Consider the following 6236-nt stretch of genomic DNA (forward strand, 5'->3'; position numbering starts at 1 on the left):
GTGTTACTGTACTCGCGGAGCGAGCGAGCGTCGCGTGCAGATTATGGATCACACAGGGGGCGAAAGCGAAAGAGTGGCCGCGCTTAGATCGAGTCAAGAGATAGGAATTTTTAGGGTGAGGCTGTAACAGAGAACTGTAAAGGCTGCGCCTGCGAAAGGAAAAGAGAACGTTCATTACCGTTATTATACGAACGTTCGCGAGTCGTAAAGTAACCCGCGCGAGCACGCGTGTACACACGGCATTGGTATAACCTCGCGGTGGCGTGTATCGCGACCTTTTTCATATAAAAGCCTCGAAACATCCGGTACAACGGAATAAATCGTTCTGGGCAATAAGATGGTTATCGGCGGTAGCCTGTAACCGACTATTTAGCGAGAGTCCGGCTGAATATTATTACCGTTACATACGGAAAAAACAGATAAAACAGAAGAGCGGCGGCGGAGGGGTAGGAGGAGGTGTGGTGGTGTGTAAAAGGCGACGCTGCTCACGATCGCGTAATGGCCAGGCGTGCATGAACGTATCGCGGCGAACACGCGTGGCGCGCGCGTTCACGTAGCGCGGCATGCCGCGTTTCATTGAAATTCTTCGCTTCTCAGCTTTCGCGATAATGATATTCGCGGCGCGCGAATTATGCAACGATATTCCCCAGCAGAAGATTGCCGCGTCGATAAACGGTGAGGCAACGCTTAACCGACCAGGCTGAAAAAGAAACTCCTGAAAGGAAAAACGAACATCGCCGTCGGCTAACAACCCACCCCGCCTTCTCTCCTCACTACCTCCCCCTTTCTCCCTATCACACTCTCTCTCTCTTGCCGCCACCCGCGGTGGTGAAAGAAGTTTATACTGTTTTAATGGCGCGAATTACCGAGCTGCCTGCTCGACGACCACCGGTTTCGTTTAGCGGAAAATAAGAATTCTCCCGGGGAAATTGCCGAACGTTTTAATTATTCCTCAGCTGCGTTTTAACTCCGCACGTGTTATATACGCGTATACGGGCTATGTCATAAATGTGTCATCGCCGGAAAGAACGGAGGAATATTTTTACGAGCGGAATTTCTTCTTTTTTCTTTTCATTCGGTAATTTTTTCATTAACCAACTACTCAGACCCAGCAGAGCTATCGTTCAAATTAAACTGTAGCTACGCCAAGGACTTCTATAGGCCCTCCGCCAAGGCCGTGCGAGTCTGGCTATGGTCAGTTCTCGCATCTGGTAGCCAGATTCGCACGGGTCAGGGTTTTTCCTGACCAGCCAACTTTCACCAGAAAGTTGGCGCCTTTTTTGTTACGCGCTTTTCGGTAGCGCGGCTTGCTCCATGTCCTTGTCTAAGGACAGGGGCATATAACACGAAAGACAGTCGAAAACGACGATCGGCAGAACGTCGTGCTGCTCAATCGTTCGCCTCACACCGTTATTTTATTTCATTGTATTCATCGCCTTTACTTGCGCTAGCAATTAATGTTCACGCGTTCCGCGTCTAATTAAAACGAGGTTTGAAAGTGTGTAGAGTACGGCTTTATTAACCTTCGTCTTCTCCTACCCTTCCCCTCAAAACCATTTCGCGGAACGTATCGTTTGAGGAAGGAAAATAGCGTACCCACTTATTCCGACCAATAACGAAAAAGCTCGAAACCTTGGGCTTCAGTTTACTCCCCGGTCGTGTAACCACCACCCTACGAAGTGGAGCAGTTTCCTCTTCACGATAACGATACCCAATCGAAATACTACTCCCCGACCTTCCTACACTCCACTACAGAATATCAATTCCACAACGCTGGACTTTTTGTATCGTGGAACCTCCCTCCTGCAAACCTTCTCCTCCCCTTCCATCGAGGAAAAGATAACCTCACCTCATTCGCGAGAACGAACACCAATACATACTTATCCCTATCATCAAAAGGAGGATAGGAAGTAAGGGGGGAGGCAGAGACTGAGAGAGTTGTCCCGATGGTTATCGGTGTTGTCGTCGTGGTCTGGCTAGCCGGGACGGTTCTCAAGGAAGCTCCAAGTGGATATATCACTCGGATATAAATGGACTAGTACGGACATAGGGGGAAAGGGCGCGCGCACACACCATTTCTTTTCCCTACTCGACGCCTATTCCTATCCGTCACCGAACCGTACGTAGTTATCTTTCTAACCGTGTATACACAGCTACGCGATGCACGCGAAACGCAATCGTGACGAACACGTATACACTCCCGCATACAAAAACACACATGACGTATACGAAGTTGTACACGTGTATATGTGTGTCGTGTCTCCCTTCTCTCCCTGTGCACACAGCAACCCCCTATCGAGCCCATCGGTCACGGGTATTGAAATAAACAAACAAGCATCGGGAGCAATATCCCGCTCGGTCAATATTTACCTGACGGTTAGTCGACTCGAGTTCCCCGCCAGTGGCGTCGACTGCCACCTCCGCCTCAACCTTCGCTCCTGACTCTACCTGCGATCTCTCTTCTCGCGACGCTCGTCTACACCTCCACCACCTTCGCCTCTGTCGCCGTCGCCGTCGTCAGTCTCTATTCGCTTCTATTCCCATTCTCTCCCTACTCATCCTCCTTTCGCCTTCAACCTCACTCACTCTCTCTCACTCTATCTCTCCGTTGCTCGCCACGAACGTTATCCATGAACGTCGCGGAGGTTCCTTGGTCGTAGCCCGGAGGGTTCGTCGCGGAGCGGCTGCTGGCGGGCGGCGGAGGTGGAGAGGAGGGCGAAAAGTAAACGGCAATGTAAACGCGGCGTTTACATTTACGTGTTTGCCAAGCAACTCAAATATTTCGTGCTGTGCCCCGGACCCGGAGTGTCCGCGTCTGTGCGAGACCGCGTCACTCTCTGTGGTGGTGCGCAAGCACGTAAACCGCACGTGTGTGCTTTGCGTCACTGGATTCGGCTGTGTATGCTCCGGTGTGCTCGAATGTGTGAACACGCTTCTACCTGCAGCTCTGTGTACGTGCAAGTACGTGTGTTAGGTACGTACGAGCTCCGCGACAACGACGACGAGGAGGAGGACGATGGTTCAGCTACACGCAATGTTTATCGAGCTTGAGACCCTTCTTCCTTTATTTTCGTTCCAGCATGTTCCTCCTTCTCTTACCTTTTTTCGCCTCCTCTGTATAGACGGTTCTTGCTCTTCCTTTCTACTTCAACCGGCTATACCTACCCAAGATCCTTTCCCGTTTCGCGGACCACCCCGGTACAAGCTTCCTGTCTTTCGAGTAGGTGGAACAGGGGTTGGGGGTAAACGGAATGGGGAATCGTTCGGGTCTGGTTGTATCGGTTTTTCGAGAAAAGGTTCCGTTTGCAATATTCAATTCGACGACCGCGAGCGAGAGCGCCAGTGGTACGCCTCAATGCTAGACGATACCGTTTGCGGAAACGTCCGTTCCACCTTCGCCGCGCCACTTTTATTCCAAAGGAAGTTCCAACCTTTTCACCGTCCTCCCGGGGAAATTTAATCAGCGAACAACCGTTGTTTGTTTATCGGTTCGCCTAAGAGTTTAACTACCAACCAGACGTTTCACTTCTCTCCGCGGTTCTTTCGAAACTGTTGAAATTTCTTTTTAATATCGTCGTTCGGGGTTGGGTTTTTAAACAACGCTACTTTTACCATCGGTACGTGTACATCGTGTTTTATCGTTATCGCTCGGCAAAGACGTCGAGACGATTTTGTAGAAATGTACGTAGGAAGACCGGTTCTTTCGATAGACTAAGGAAGCTTGTAGAAATTTGAATTTTGATTAAATCTCGACACGTCGAGAAGCGACGTTTTTATCTTTGTACAAGTGAGGAGCTGACACGAGTCTTCGGAAATGCGAGAATAAATCAGACCACGTGGTAATTCTAGAGAGGAATACTTTTACCGGATTACACAAGAACGGAAATTTATGTCTCTAGTCGGTCAAAGAGAGACCGTTTAATTCCTGCAATCCTGAGTTTCCACGAAAACACAAATCGTTCTTTCGAACGATCGCTCGTTATTAGCCAAGCGTTATCAGTTTTCTCCTTCTCGGGCGTACTATTAACACCCGAGCGCCGTCAGAATCCAGAAACCAGGCCATTACGATCCGGCGAGCTAGCCGAGGGGAGGAGAAGCAACACAGCTATAAAACGAAAGCGGCTTCTCCGTCGGACAAACTTGGCATTATAACGCGGGCGCGTTCACCATGAAAATCGAGCTCTAATCTCGATAAGACCAACCCGTCCCGGAGCTGCGATTGAAATTCACCGCGCGTCCTACGGTATGGAGTCATCGGAAACCGAAGAAAGAGCGAGAGAGAGAGGGAGTGAAGAAGGGTGGGGGTTACCGGAGAATCCTAATTTGTTCGTAACTATCCAGCCAGCGGTGGACCAGGTTCCCTCTGACGAAACGCTTCGTATCTCGAAAGCTGCGAGGGACGGGGTGACTGAAAATAATCCGGTAGCTGCAGTACAGCGTGCAAAAGCCGTGGGGGGTTCGTCGACAGGACGCCCAGGGTAAAAGAGAAGAGGCAGATAAAGAGAGAGAGAGAGAGAGAGAAAGAGGGTGTGTGTGCGTGTACACGGCACCGAGAGCCGTAATTCCTTCATGGAAAATTCAAGGTTTTTCATTAGCGTCCCTCGTTTCCCCCTACGGCACTCCGGGGGTAGCTCGCCACTCGAGCCTCGGCTTCACACCCCTTATACCCCGGTCAGAGAAGGGTAGCAGAGTGAGGAGGAGGAGGAGAGAAGAAAGTTTCGGCCGCACGGCGGCGGAAAACTCGACGTGGCGCATATTTCATATATTATTTTGCGCGACGTCGGGCTTGGAGAACGCGAGAGACTGTCGGTTGGGGGAGGGTCGAGGCTAGAAACGGGTGGTTTGCCAACAGAACTGAACGTCACTGCTGCAGGCTGTTTGCGCGGCCCTCTTTCACGCTACAACCCTCCTTCCTCCTTCTGTCGTGGCCCTCCATCGCCGTGGAACAAAGAACGCTGCACCCCTAGTTCGCGGACCGCCTCCGGCGTTAATATTTTAAGCACACTTTTCTACCACCACCACTACCGCCATCACCGCTACCAAACCCCGACGGCCTTTCCCTTCTTTCTTTCTTTCCCTTATACGCGTACCTTTCCTCCTCTGCCTGGTGGCCGTCTTTCCTTTTCAGACAGGGGAAGCGGTTCTTTCATTCTCTCCCCCACCTGTGCCTCGCGTCTTTTTCTCTGTATTATAGACAGAGAGAGAGAGAGAGAGAGGGGAGTGGGACGGAGGGAAGGCGAGCAGAAAAAGAGGGACTGAATTTTGCAAGGCAAATTAAGTGTGCGGTTTCACGACAGTGGCTTTCACACCGTCCCAAGACTCGCCGGGGATCTGAAAGGGATGTTTTAAGAGAACACCCTTGCCAGGCCTCGTCCTACCTCGGGGGAGACCGACCTACCCGCCGCGATTACGTAGCGAGGAGCGTAATGTGTCTCGAGATATTTCTTCCTTTCCCCTTCGCTTAATCTTCCCGAAGGGCTGCCGAGCCTTTGTCTTCCGGCCGGTTTTTCCAAGAAAAATTCGATTAGAATACATATTGGGAACACGGGGGGAGAGCACGTCAATGGAACACCGACCGGTAAACAAGGGGTACGATTGATCGTTTATAGATCAAAGACAAGTCCTGTGGTAAACAGGGAAACACTTGTCAGTAAGAGGATTTAATAATTGCGAGTTAAGTGGCGTAAAGAAAGATATTTCAATTTTTTGTCTTAGATTTTTTAAAAATATTTAATATTTAAAGACTAAATTAATTTTTTTCTTGCTTCCTACAAAACACGCTGTTTAAAAAATAATCGTATCATTATTATTTCATTTTTTACATGAAAATATGCATACATACTCAGAAAAAGAATCAAGACACGAAATCTTATATCACAGCACACTATCACCGTCATTTTTCCATTTTATCACAACAAGATTTACCAGGTCGTTAGATCGAACCACACTTTTTCCACTGAAAACATGCTTCGAAGAAAACTCCGAAGTAAAATCAGCAAGATTAATGTATTTAGATATAACCCTTTAGGGGTAGCGGTATTTCATAAGCGGAGGGCTCAAAGCTCGAAAGCGTCGGCGTATCCGGCTACCCCGACACGTCATCTCCAAGTTCCGGAAACTAATCTAACTTTTTAATCTGGCCATGGTTAAATCGAGCGTCGCGCTCGCGCGCGGTTGACGGAACGAAACCGCGGCCCCTTTGTCCGCGAACGGTTTTAATGGCGCGACAAAAATGT

Source organism: Habropoda laboriosa, unplaced genomic scaffold, assembly GCF_001263275.1.
Source record: "Habropoda laboriosa isolate 0110345459 unplaced genomic scaffold, ASM126327v1 scaffold28, whole genome shotgun sequence".
In the NCBI taxonomy this organism is placed as follows: Eukaryota; Metazoa; Arthropoda; class Insecta; order Hymenoptera; family Apidae; genus Habropoda; species Habropoda laboriosa.